Source organism: Toxorhynchites rutilus, chromosome 3, assembly GCF_029784135.1.
Source record: "Toxorhynchites rutilus septentrionalis strain SRP chromosome 3, ASM2978413v1, whole genome shotgun sequence".
NCBI classification, from domain to species: Eukaryota; Metazoa; Arthropoda; class Insecta; order Diptera; family Culicidae; genus Toxorhynchites; species Toxorhynchites rutilus.
Window position 1 is genome coordinate 325,932,908 of NC_073746.1, and position 14,736 is coordinate 325,947,643.

At 37.6% G+C, this 14,736-nt stretch overlaps 1 protein-coding gene across 7 annotated transcripts in view; it reads left to right on the forward strand.

The window, feature by feature from the left end:
- The window catches only part of LOC129780406 (uncharacterized), a 171,965-nt gene that overhangs the window by 26,317 nt on the left and 130,912 nt on the right, over window positions 1–14,736 (forward strand). Inside the window, exon 2 of one of the 7 annotated variants that reach the window (XM_055788656.1) lies at window positions 649–1,141. The exons of the other annotated variants lie outside the window; for them this stretch is intronic. The gene's annotated coding sequence lies outside the window, so the exon portion shown is untranslated. The remainder of the gene's footprint in view (window positions 1–648; window positions 1,142–14,736) is intronic. 7 annotated transcript variants of the gene reach the window in all.

Sequence of the window (14,736 nt, forward strand, 5' to 3'; positions counted from 1 at the left end):
ATACTAAATAACATGTAGCGTGATATTTGATACTTGCGAGTGTTGTCATTGTTGAAAAGTTGTTGGTGTTTCCATGCGGTGCCAAAGATATATTGTTGTAGTTATGAGATGTGGAATAATGGTGCTGGTGCAACATGTATATAATCGGCTGTAGCCGAGTCTATGTCAATTGCGAAAAAGGCCACCGGAATAGCGTTCGAGGTGAATTTTCAATGCATTGACATGAAATAAATTGCGACATACGATCAGCTAGTGTATTGTTTTGCGAGGGCAAAAATGAATCATCAATCAATTATCGTCAACTGATTCTACAATGAAAAAACCGTTTCAGAGTTTATTCTACTAAGCAGTTGTTTCTAAAATTTCACAGCATTATAGAATAATATCCGAAGGTATAAACAAGCGACTTATATAAAATAACAGCGTAGTTCTACGTCAACAATGCGGTCTTGGACACAACCTCCTATAATTTTTTTAAAAGAAAACTCGGAAGAGAGTAAAGCAGCGTAATAAAATACTTTTATGCTGAGCTGTTTTAAGAGGAGGAAATGCTCAACGATGATCATGCCATCAGTTACTCAGTTACTCAGTTACTCAGTTTTTCAACCTCCTGAGCTAATCTATTATATTTTCATCGTCCACTTCCAGATTGTCATGCTGTGGAACTGCGGAACTTATCATCGAAACCCAAATTGATTATATCGGCGGAAGTCGCGGAAAGATTTATTCCGACCAACTCGCGATTTTGATTCTGAGCCGTGATTGATTATTTATTAGATGAACGAATCTCAGACAAGGACAAAAAAGAAAACGATGGCTGAGAGTCTAATGGACTTCTAATGAACCGTGGTGGATTGAACAGAAATTGCAACTTCTTCGAGTCGAAAAATCCACCCTCACGTATACTGAAGCTACCGGAAATCGAAATGGTGTTGACGCGAACATAACAGCATTTTGAATTCCGCCGCGAAGAAAATCATTCCGATATGATTTGATTTGTATCTTATTTCGCTCGGAGCAAAGCTGTAATCCGCTGGAAATGAGATTGAATGGTCGAGCTAAAACACATAACCAGGATGAGACAGTTGCTGATGAAATTGTGTGGAAGTGTCCTTAACGCTGTGAACGATGTTATGAAAGCGTAAGAAAAATTACATACACATAGCTGACATAAACGAGCTGACGGTCGAAATAACAAAAGAATTACGAATATCGCCAAGGTCAAAATTATCTAGAAGGGACAACAAATCATCGTTCCTAGACGCAAATGTGATTGCTGTTGTTCTGTCTTGTTTTATTTATTTTATGGTGCTGAAAGAGATTATCTTACGGTAAAGTGATGATAAAATAATTATGCCAAGATAAAGCGATAAAGCGTTATGGAGGCTTGTGCATCTTGGTCCGTATGATTCGAATGCTGAATCTGTGAAAAATGCCAGAGGATAGCGGGAGGTGCTAGAGAGCGCCATTATTGATACTTGTCCCTAGATAAGCGATGAAAATGGAAAGTTGCTATTATTTCCTCGTTATCAAAATGATTTTTCCAATTCAAATTCACTCTTATGGGACTCACCGATACATTTTAACCGCCATTCGAGCATAAATGTATTCATTCAGATAATGAATTCTGGTTCCAAATAACCACAGATGGCCATCATCGCATAATCATCTGCACAAATCGCTATTGTGGTGATTTATTTTAATACATTAGTTACAGAATAATTCAAGTGTATGATAGAAGTTCAACCAATTATTTTTATGTACACACGAGCTATTTCGTAAATTACTCGAGACGGTGTGTCGGCTGGTGTCGGTGAAGTCGACAAAAGGAAAGCGATAGGTAGGGTAGGGCGGGGCTAGTTGGTCATAGGGGTAAGTTGGTTAGTGACGATATCTTGGAATCTGAGCGTCCTAAAATTAGCGATCTATGGATGAAAAATAGCGAATTGCTGATACAAAAAAATAAGCAAATTGGAAAAACTTTTTATTAAGTAGGTTAAAAAATACGGACATGGTTCCGATTTTGCCAAAAATCATTCACGGTTTGCGCATTATAAAATGTGTTCTAAAACTGGTTAATAACCAAGAAAAAAATCGGCTCAAACGTAAAACAAAGGTTTATTGTACGTACGTACGTAGCTTTAAGTGTTAATGGAAATCGCTTTTAAAATTATTTTTCAAAATTTTATTACGCAAGCTGTAAACAAATATAGAAAGCGTATATTTTACTGCTAAACCCAGTGTATTTGAAACGAGACAACCACCACATAAAAAACTTGCAATATAATTGTCATATTTATATTTTTTTGCTGTAAAATATTGATTAAATATAATAAATGCTAACATTGAATATCAGAACTCACAATAATGCATTGAGTAATGTAGCATATCTGTAGGCTATTTCTATATACTTTGGGGCGAACGGTACAAATGTCATCAAAACAAATGCAAGCAAGAAGCGGTTGTGCGTCACTGGGATGCCAGGTGATTTTTTTCAAAAGTCTTCACATGGTACGAAAAAATGTCTTCACCATAATATCGGAGGAAAGTTTTTCACACAAAAAACGGAACTGTGATAACTCTATTTGTTTATTTTAGCATTGAAATTTTTGTTGTAACTCAAACCATATCCATGAAACTAATTGTAGAAAAGGTATGTAACCGGAAAACCTTCGATGTCGTTTGACAAATCTAGGTTAATCTATTGTATAGTAGGGTCAAAATAATAGAAATTCAATGTCACAAACATTCGAATTTTCGAACGCAAATGAACTAATGTCTTCTAGAGACAATATAATATGTATTCAGACCGCTTCGTTCGCTTGAGCTTGAGCTTGGGTAGACTGTACAATTCGTAGTTGCTCTCCGTGATTGACCTGAACCAACCAAATTGCACAAAGAACACACAGAATGACGCTTGGGACTAGCAAATCATTCTCGTTGTGCAATTTTCGGTGATTCGAGCTTTAAATGGTCAATAACGACGCCGGCCACGTCCTTACAGTTACCAGGGGGAAGGGAAGGAATGTTAGTATGATATTCGCCGCCCGAAGGCCAGAAGGGTCGCCTCTATAGCGTGGTTCCCTAGCGTTTATCATGGATGGGATGGTTGTTAGTGGGAATGGTTAAGGAAAATCAGGATTCACTGTGGTAAGTGATGTGATTATGTAAATGCGAACAATTGACCTCTCGACAATACGAAAACTCGAACATCAAATGCATTTCGAGGCAAATGAACATATTGAAGCGTGACCTGAAAAGGTTTCCTCGTTGCAGCACGAATTATCGAACATTTCATTTATTTTAATCCATGGGTAACCTGAGAATGTGACCTGGTAAACTCTTCTACATTGAAACCAACCAACGATATATTCGATAATAAATCCGGCGGCGGATGATTACATTCACACTGATCTGATCAAACTAACACGTCAAAGCACTATGAATTCCGAAGTTAATTGTTAATGGAATATGAAAATAGATTCGCTAAAAAAAACAATAATCGGGACTCAAATAGGACATGCAAATACGATGGGGCGATGCAATCAATTCTAACTGTATATTGAAAAGATTAATTATTTTAATAGTTACCTCGTATGCCATCAACAATCAAAAACTATTTAAATGAAATGAAGATGAAATAAAATATGATAAAATATATCACTAAACTAAATCTATGTCAATGTAATAGATTATACGAAAACTCACATATAAGGCACTAACGAATACTCATATTGATTATTAAAATACCTCCTAATATACAACATCATGTTTCGGAATGTTCAGCATGCTCCATCTAATATTTAAGCATTATTTCTGGAATTCAAATTGGTACTCTGAATCTAGCATCTGGAATTTAGACACGAAATTTGTATCTGAAACTCGAAACGGAAGTTTGAACTAACCCTCAGTCGAGCAATTATTGACGAAATTACTGCACTCGTAGGAAGAATGAGAGTCATATAATTGAAGGAAAAGCAACGTTAATTCTTCTTAAAAATAATAATGCCCCACAGCCCCACAAACAGAACATCACCATAATCCCATGAAAAAATCCTCAGAAAACATGAGTGAGCAAAAAAAAACAAATGAAAGAAAAACAATTCACACTTCCTCTCGAGCTCCGCAACCTCCCCTTGACCAAACGCACTGAATAATATTGCACGGAAATCTGATAGCTGCATGCACATACACCATCAATGTCAACGTCTAACAAGACTTAAAATAGAGAATACGAGCAAACCCCTCTTCGCACGACTCCCTCCATGCGACTCCTCACCTGCGCGACCCCTTCTGTTTGACTTTATCATTTGCTCGTTTGGTTTTAGTGATTCAAGTTCTTATTCAATAATTCAGACCGCTTCGTTCGCTGAGACTAAAGCCCTACTTTTTTGACGATACTTTTGGTCGATAGTTAGATTCTCATGGAAATAATATCTTTTAAAAATCCACGTACGCTATCATACTGAAATGTCTTCACATATTTCATGATGTCTTCAAAATGTCTTCACAAAATCATATGTCTTCAAAATGAAGACATGTCTTCAAACCTGGCATCGCTGGTTCGCCACAAAGTGGAAGAGAGACGAAATCGCTAGAAAAGATTGTCTGACTAATTTTCAACAATGATAATTTGGAATTTTCATTAATTTGTTTTTGTAGCAAATGATATAAGTTAACTATTTTTGTTTTGATTTAATAAATTAATATTAATCAATTTCTAATGAAGGACACTTCTAATGGAAAAACGCTTATTATTTGCTCAAAAGTAACATGCCTATTATTGACCAATTTACCCCGTGTTAACCCCGTGTTGGTCAATTTACTCTGAAATATAAATACGTTAAATGAAAGAAAAATGTCAAATAATTGATTCTCTGGTTATTTTTCATTGAAAGGGTAAAAGGTAAGCTTCATTGTGGTCATACCATTCTAACGCAAAACTTCGTACTGCAAAGTTGTAACCAAATTTATTCAAAAATGACCAACTAGCCCCGCCCTACCCTACTTTGGAGCATTTTCTCTTTAGCCATCCTTTGAAATGATTCGACTCCAAACAGCCGCATACTTCCCATTGGTGTTGTTCACTTTTTTCACCGACAAACAACATCGTTTTCGATGGCTTTTATCATGTCTCGTTACGTTTCGTCTTCCCAGAACTTTCTCATACAAATTCAGGACCAGCTGCAAGGTTATCTTAAACCAGAAGCAGTGCGATGGTAAAGTGTTTCCATAATCATCTTGTTTCCGCCGGTGAGATTTTTTATATCATGCTCCCGATCCAAAAGCAGATTTGAATGTACCGAAATTCGAAGTCAGGCTCTGGGATATTGATTGGGAAATCATCGTATCGTGTTGCAGGAAATGTTTTGATGTATATGCACAGGTATTATACTGTATTTTTTCCGCGTATTAAAATCCATCTTGGCTTCAATTATGCTCCATTACTGCGGACCCTTCTACCGTCAAACAGCGAACCTCCAGAATCGAGCACTTGAAATCTCGATAACGACCGTAAACGCTATCAGATACACTCCTGACAGCGGGCTTCATCCCGAAAGAATTATCGCGAAGGAATAGTGACAGAAATTGAGAAATAATAACTAAGGCAAGTATTGCGTTATTATCTCCCTCCCAGCGATTGGCTGTCTGGTCTTTGGGGCACCCCTGAAGATGGGTATCCCGTTGAGAACGGCGTGGAAGGTGAAACGAGAGTACTTCTTTAAGTATGAAATTACTAAATAAAATTATATATGATCCACGATTATGGTTTCACTCAAGTTTCAACACTGATAAAGGGTGTGTCACATCAAATTGCATCACGGAAAAAACGCTGTAGAAATTCGCCCAGTAGACCGATCCTTTTGAAAATTTTAGATAGTAAAATAAAAATTATTAAACAACCTTTGGCATTTTCTTTTTATTCATACTTCGAGCCCAAGCCCGTATGCTCGCACCTTCCTCTTTACCCCGTCCATAAGGTTCTGTACAACGTCAGGTTGTAGTTTTTTTTTGAACAGAAATCCATTTTCTCTTGAAGTCCGCCTCCGATTTGACAACTTTTGGGTTCCTCCGGAGGGCCTGCTTCATAATCGCCCAATATTTCTCTATTGGGCGAAGCTCCGGCGCGTTGGGCGGGTTCATTTCCTTTGGCACGAAGGTGACCCCGTTGGCTTCGTACCACTCCAACGCGTCCTTTGAATAGTGGCACGAAGCGAGATCCGGCCAGAAGATGGTCGGGACCTCGTGCTGCTTCAATAGTGGTAGTAAGCGCTTCTGTAAGCACTCCTTAAGGTAAACCTGCCCGTTTACCGTGCCGATCATCACGAAGGGGGCGCTCCACTTTCCGCTAGAGCAGATCGCTTGCCACACCATGTACTTTTTGGCAAACTTGGATAGTTTTTCTGCTTGCGAATCTCCTCCGGAACGCTGAATCAGGCCCGGCAGCTGACGAAAGTCCGCTTTGACGTAGGTTTCGTCGTCCATTACCAGGCAATGCGGCTTCGTCAGCATTTCGGTGTACAGCTTCCGGGCTCGCGTCTTCCCCACCATGTTTTGCCTTTCGTCGCGGTTAGGAGCCTTCTGAACCTTGTATGTACGCAGGCCCTCCCGCTGCTTGGTCCGCTGGACGAATGAACTGGACAAATTTAGCTTATTGGCGACATCCCGGACCGAACTTCTCGGATCACGTCTAAACTGCTTAACTACGCGCTTGTAATCTTTTTCACTGACGGAGCATCCATTTTTGCCGTTCTTCACCTTCCGGTCGATGGTTAGGTTCTCGAAGTATCGTTTTAGTACTCTGCTGACCGTGGATTGGACGATTCCCAGCATCTTACCGATGTCCCGATGTGACAACTCCGGATTCTCGAAATGAGTGCACAGGATTAATTCACGACGCTCTTTTTCGTTCGACGACATTTTTCCAAATTTACGAAAAATTGACAGTGAAGCATGGCCAACGTGATCTATACACTCTTATCTGATTATAAGCGAAAGCTGAAGATATAATTCCTAAAAATTAAATTTCTACAGCGTTTTTTCCATGATGCAATTTGATGTGATACACCCTTTACTTTCGGCGAGTCGAAAACTGTTGGATCACTTCCGATGTGCGCGCAGAGAATGTGGCAATGCAATTGAGGAAAGTGTCGCGTCTGCGTTTGGCCATGTATGACACTTTCTCAAATTGAACTAACCGTGAGATGGTGGCAAATTCTATTAACCTGAAAGCTTCGTGGAGGATGATATCAGCGGGAAAATGGTTTTGAAACATAAATTGCACAATATTGAAGAGCGTTCGTTGGTGCAAATATGAAATTTTGTGAGTACCGAGAACCGTTTTAATGGGATTTTAAGTATAACGTCAGCAATGTGGCGTTACATAATCACCAACGTGAATGTTATGGCAATGTTCACGTATGGGGTAGTCCTGGAAAGGTGATCCTAAACCGACCCTCTGTTTTTGCTTTGTAGTTATTTAATACGTTCTTTCAGGTGGTTCATGGCTCGCTCAAGGCTAACTCATCGGGCGGCTCTCACTACCAGGGGAACGCATTTCATTGTGATATTTGACGCCTTTAATTGTTTCCAGTAAAACGTCGGTGGCGTATAGGGGAAGCGGGGGTAAAACGGACATGTTAAGAAGAACTTCAATTATATCTTTGGAAACTCAAGTTTCCCAAAACCTTGATGCACTTTCTTGCAATTCAATATACTGTTTTTCTACCTAATTGGCAAAATATTTTACAAAAAAGTATTTTTCAATGTTTTTTACTGAAATTAAAACAGACCGAAAAGTACAACTTTTTTTTTCGATGCGGGTAATAAATGCGGGGACATATAGTGGGGGTAATATGGACAGGTTTGTAATATATGAAGCGTAGAGGTTTATCGATCGCGAGAGGAATAATTTTATTCAACCAAGGTCTGTCCGTTAAATGATGAAAAAACCGAATTAATCCACCTAGAAGTGATATCGTGCTTTTCAGCAGTATAAACGGACAGACTCTCAACTATTTTGCTTTTGGTTTCAGTCAGCTTCTAAACAGTCCACATTTAACGATTTGATTTCCGTTTATAGATGCAGGGCATTCCTTAGAAATAGATTAAACAGACTTTTTACAGTCTATCTCACTTCCACTGGTAACTGTCCGTTTTACCTCACCAGTACCATTATTTCAATAACTTAAATTTTCCACTCGAAATGAATTTACTTTTCCGTACATACCCAATACCGCTTTTCTGTTAACTCACAAACTGAAATATAACCATCAGCGAATTCATTTTTGATATTAAACCACTCAAAATGTTTAATATCGAAGCCAGGGCTTGGAAATATTGAGCTTGTTAAGTAATATTGAAAATATATATTTATCAGTGTAACGCGTTTATTTTTCTTGTCGATGCTGCTGTCATTCATTCGACGGCAAACAAATTTACAACTGTGTTCATTCATATTCATTCTGTGCTATCTGAGCTTTTCTTGAAGCTCGAGTCATGAGAATTCATTCACATTTATTCATTGCCTTTGAATTTTCAGGAATGTTGTGACTGTTCATTTTCAATATCCCGATATGTGTGTGATTTTCTCATTGAGTCAGTGCCTTGCTTATTCAGTTATTTTTGAAGTTACTCCGAAAGGGCAACGCAAATCGGTGGCGCAAGCGGAAATGCCAACAAAAGAGCAAGATCTGTATGCACACTCACAGTTAAGGATTGCATTGGCTTGGACGGCAAGGAGGCATTTTGCAGAATCGATCCGAGTAGCGGATGCAGCCATGTCAGCCAAAGCTGGATGTTGGCAATTTCATCCGCTTATCCTATAGCACAGTTTGATCCGTTTGCGAAAGGAAGCTCGAAATATTCCCATTGCGGTCGTGTCTTGGACACACCATTCTATGTTCGTGTCAAAATCAAAAATCAAATGTTTGAAATTTGAGTCAAGACGGTATTTTTTAAACATCGGAATTGGAGTCTTTTGAAGCATTTCTGACAAGTGGAATTGGAATTGCATATTCGCTATGTAAAATGAAAGCATTTTAAGTAAAACGGAAACCTTGCAAACTTGAACAATTTAATTTTTGTCACTATTATGAGCATTCTGTACTTCTTTATCTTCCTCAACGAATTTCTCCGTTTCGTCAGTGTCCGAGAACGATGCTGATAGTGAATGAACTGATATATTAATATCAATGAATGACAAAACTAGGGATATTTTTTTTGCTCACATTTGCTCACAGAACGAAAAAGAGAATGAGCAAAACTGGACGAATCAACTGTGAGGGGCTGGCTGTGATTGTGAGATTCGGCGTTGGTTCATTTTCGGTATCCCGAATGCAATGGTATAATGATCGAATGTGTTCGGGAATTCAGCTGAAAAGATTGATGTGATACAGATATTTCCAAGCACTGATCGAAGCAGCTAAAATTACATCCACACGCGGAATCATGTATAATTTTCGGTTTTTATTTCCCTTCTCCACTTTTGATCAGTATTCATTGCCATAGGGTGGCTTAAATATTATAGAATAACATGCCTCATTAACAGAAATCTGAAATTGAAAATGTATCTATACAAATGAACCACCTGCCCATATTACCCCCACTGTACGTATTACATGTTGAAGCAAGGGATGCCATATCTACAGAATAATCTTTATTTCTACAGATTTGTCAGCCTTTTTAAAACCAAATTCTGTACTTACAGATTAGAATTTTTTTTTGGATTCACACAAATTTTACATTTTTTTCAAAATAGCGTTGTTAGTTATGAATAAATGTGTAACAATTTTCGATCTCATTCTACTTCATTCATTTGTTCAATCGCTTATCTCACTGGTTAGCCAAATTGTTCGTTTGAATGAGTGTCATCTCTTTTCGACATTTTGAAATTTGGAAAATCGAAAATTTTTTAAAAGGTCATACATATTTTCGATTTATCATTTTGATCAATTGAATCTTGATGCAATATTCGTTGCTATAAATGCTCCAGGACGCAGTGATTTCAATCGAGTTGAATCCGATTCTCGGAATTATTGAACCTGCTCCTCTTTCCCGGGAGTTGGCAGATTCAATACTTCCTTATGATCATGAGGGATATTTTTTTGATGAAAAGCTCAACACAAGGTACCCGGAACTGGAAACGAATTATTTTGAGTAAATAGATTTTTAGAAATAAAGTTGAAAAAAACTCAAAATTTCAAAAAAAAACCCCTCAATAGCAACCTACAAAATGTTGGTTAAAGAATGAAATGTAGGAAATTATTTGAGTTTTCATTGAAAAATATAAAACAAATTTAAAAAAAATCATTGATAAAATTTTGAAAATTAAAATTAATTTTTTCTCAAAAATATGTTTTTTTAAGTTGCAAAAAAATAAAAATGGATAGCCCTTACAATCTCCAACAAGTCCCTCATACATCGGAAGATGGGTACTTTTACAGGGAAAAAGTTTTTCCGACAGCAACTTTTTCATGTTTTCTTTGGAAAATTACTCTTAATGTTCAGCTCGTAACATTTTTATGTATAAACTATCGCGATTTACATGTTCCGCAAACTTTTTTCTATTAAGAAACATGTCAAGAACATTTCAAACGCACAATTCACACAAAAATGTTACGAGTAAAGTATTATTTTTTCAGGGGTCTCCATATGCAATGTTTTCCAGAAACTATAAAAGATAGAAAGTTGATGTCTGTGACAAAAGTTCATGTTTTAATAAGATCTAAAACTTTGTCGCATACACTATATCGCTATTTTGACTTTGAACAAAATTAGGATTAGTTGTAATTTTTTTGTAGAAGACATGAAAAAGTTGTTAAAAAAAACTTTTTTACTGTAAAAATGCCCATTTTTTTATGTATGGGTGGCTTGTTGCAAGTTGTAAGAGCTGTTCACATAATTTTTTGGAGAAACGTTTTTGAGAGAAATGAATTTCAATTTTCCAAACAATTTTTTTTCAGCCCATTTTTTTAACTTTTTTGGTGAAAATTTAGACAATTTCCTATATTTTATCCTTTGACCAGATTTTTTATTTGGATAATGTCTTTACGCTTGGGTTGACGATCTTTAAAAAAAGATCGGATCTTGGCGGATCGATCTCGAATGTTTGAATGTGAAAACACTGAATAAATTTACTTAGAGAATACATCGTCTGTTTCTCTATTCCATTCCAAATCGTGTTTCAAATTTATCTCCGAAACCTGTCAGGCGATTTTCACATTTAGTGATATGATTTTCGCTTGCAGTTGTGAGGTATTCCTTAGGACAAGAATAAACAGATGCATTGAAAGCTTTTTACTTCCACTGGCAGCAGTACATTTAAATCCACCAGATCAGTTATTTCAATCATTTAAATTTTTCACTCTAAACTGAATTTACCTGTTTGGTACATACCTAATATTGCTCCTATGTTAACTCACATACATAACCATCATTGAATAAAATGTTCAAATTAGAGAACCCAAAATGCTCAATATCGAGGCCGTAAAAATAACATCCGCGCGCAGATTCAACTATGATTTCCTGTTTTTGTTCACCTTTTCCACTACTAACAGATCGTCAATTTTATAGGGTGTTTCGAATATTGTAGAATAACAAGTAGGAGGTGTACTCGTTTACATCAATATAAAATTCAAAATGTATTTTTTCACATGAACCGCATGTACATTTTACTCCCACTGTCCATCGGAAAATGTTGAAAAAATGCCACTCCGACCAGAATTAAACAGTTGTACACAGTAGTCTTCATTTCAATGCCGAAATCACAAAAAAAACGAAAACTTTAGGTGCTTACTGGCCATTGCAATTTAGTGGGTCGGATCAGAACCACCTTCGAGTGGGATTGCAATCAAACTGAAGGATTTCTAACGAAATGCGAAATGTAGAAGTGGGAACAGGGCTTGTGCAAGAGATGAATGAATCGTGTACGAAAAAAATTCGGGCGAAGGCCTATGGTAAGAGAAAGTACTGAATCAATGGTCTCACAAGAACATATTATCTGATAATGTATACATGTTACATGGAAAAATAAAACGCATTATAAATCCTAACAAGACATACCTGTCCAGATTTCTACGTGTTCAACCTTTACATGCGTCAATTTCGTTAGAGCTTGTTCTGAATTCCAACACCAAGCAACACCCTTTGCGTATATTTTCAACGACTGTTCGAAGGTTATTTTACAAGAGTTGGGTGAACTTATTTTACTGATGGTCATTTCTTCCTTTTTTTCAAATGAAGTATGCAATGAAGGACTCTTTCTACGATAGTTATTTTGATCTCATGTGACCAAATGAGAAAATTATTCTTGCATATTCGTCTGAGCTGTCTATAAATTGGTATGGTTCTCTTTACCAAACGTGTTGAAACCTATTAAATGTTTGCTTTCCTTGCCATACCATTTCATTATCTGAAATTTCCATAAAATCCATTCAATTTCATCTTCCCGCCATATGAGATCCAAAAAACAACTCTTCCGTTTTGTCAGCGAAAAAATGAAAAAATAAAAACCATCGAAAAAGGTCGTAGAGGAAAGTGCTTAGACAACACACACCTTGATCCGCTTGGGTTTGCTAACCGAACAACCGTATGAATGATGTTGTCAGCAGAATTGTAACTTTCAATTCAATGGCATTTTCCGACACAGCAATAGAGGAAAACGAAGGTGGGTTTTGGCAGAAACCAACCACCCGATCAGCGGACACGAAACGTGGATATTATCCGTGAAACTGCCAGTTGACACAATTTTGTACGGGTCGCTGTCAGGTCAGGCTTGGATTTTACTCGTTCCATGGAAGGTTAGAATTCGAAATGATAACACTTCGAGCGGTTTCCACAATAAAGCAAAGAACAGAAGAATCAGAACAAGGTCGACAATATTTTGTTTGGGACATTCCAGGTAGGTGACATGCTGCCATTCTCTCCGGGGACACAAATTGTTATTTTTGGTTCTGCCCTTTACCCGCTTTGGGGAGATGTTGTTAGCGAGATGACAGTTACGCAACAAGAGGTGTATAATTGAATGCTCATTTGTTCCGTTCGTGTCTCTCCGAGTTTCTCCGGTTACATCTCAACCGTTCCAGGATGCTTATTTGAAACCCCTCACGCCATTTCAACCATAATATAACCAGGTGGAAGCTTTGGGGAATCAGCGTCTCAGCGTTGTTATATTCCAAATACATTAACACGAACAAATTCATACTAATAAATGCGTGGCTGCCAGGAAGCGGACAGGAAAATTTCTGAAAACACGGAACATGGAGCGGTTCATACTTATTTTGTCCAGAATGAACCCCCGTCGTTAATAGCGAAATAAAGTGGATGGGAAACTCTCGAGGCGTAATAAAAATCAATCGTCTGTAATCGGATTTATTTATTCGGAGGTATCTAATCTCATGTACAGTAAAACCTGTTTTTGTGCGGTTTTTTTTGTGCGATTTTTTTGTACTCTAAGTTTTTCTAAGTTTTTGTATAACATGATTCCTAACAGCAGCACGTTTTGACATGCAACTAAAAGCACAAAACAGCCACGCGCAACCGAATAGGCAAAGTGTCCCATCGCAAAGCAGGGAAACAAACGGAAATTGAACGGTGAATGGCATGGATTTGAGTTATTTTCTTGAAGGAATCTTTTTTTATGCGGTCCCTATCTACCGCACAAAAAAAGTTTTTTTTCAAAATGTGTACCGAACACGATTTTTTAAAGCTACTGGTGAAGTTTCGCACGATTTTTTTTATGCGACTTTTTTCGTGCGGTCCTATCCCCCGCACAAAAAAAGGTTTGTCTGTATATCATCTATTCTTGTTGCCCTATTTTATTGGAATCTTCGAACGATTCTATATCAAGGCGGGAGGGAGAATTTGATTTGTTTCCCGAATACAAATGGTTTTATTTGTCCTTCGGTGTTGATTTATGTATTTGACCTAACTTTTTTCGTTGAATTTGTGAAGCCAGCGCTCGTATCATGATGTTATGACGGTTTGTTTATGTGCACGTTACATGGGTTTAAATTAAAGTGACCAGACGGTCAGAGGTCTAACGCGGGACACAAGAAACAAAACGTTATGTATATACGTTATGTGAACATAAACCATAGTTTAGCGAGTCTAAACTGATCAGTATTATTTTTCGGTTAGTATCGGTTTAGTGGTTTAGATTTTGGTTACGCCCGAAAATCACTCGCTCAATCAGAGCACTTACGCCTGGCAAGCACGATTCAAATTGTTCAATTTTCTTCAAATTACCGAATGGTATGCCCGAAAATTCCAATTCATTTTTCATCGATTTTAGTGTTAACGTATGCATTCAAAAAAAAGGACTAATTTCGGATGGCGATGAAAGATAATTCATAGGAACAAATTTTTTTTAAATCTTACGTTTATTAAGTCTACAACAAAAATGATTCATAGCAGCAGATTTAGTCATGATGATTTTTCCATACTGCATGCTCCACCCCACAGCGACGAAGTTGGACATCCTGAGGCACTTTGTGCCGATCTGTTATTTACAATATCATCTCTTTGCCTCTCCTTAAGCCGGGAGATCGAAGCAACCTGCCAAACGGTGGAGAAGAATCTGGCCAAAATGGACATTTTTATGCGGAAGCGTCAGACGAGACCGGCCGTATCTGAGCAGCAGTCAATCACCCAGAAGTAGTAGCTTGAGGTGTTGATGAAAAACTTCTTTCCGGCGAAAGTAGTGAAAAACTTCTTTTCGTACTCATAATGAAAGAA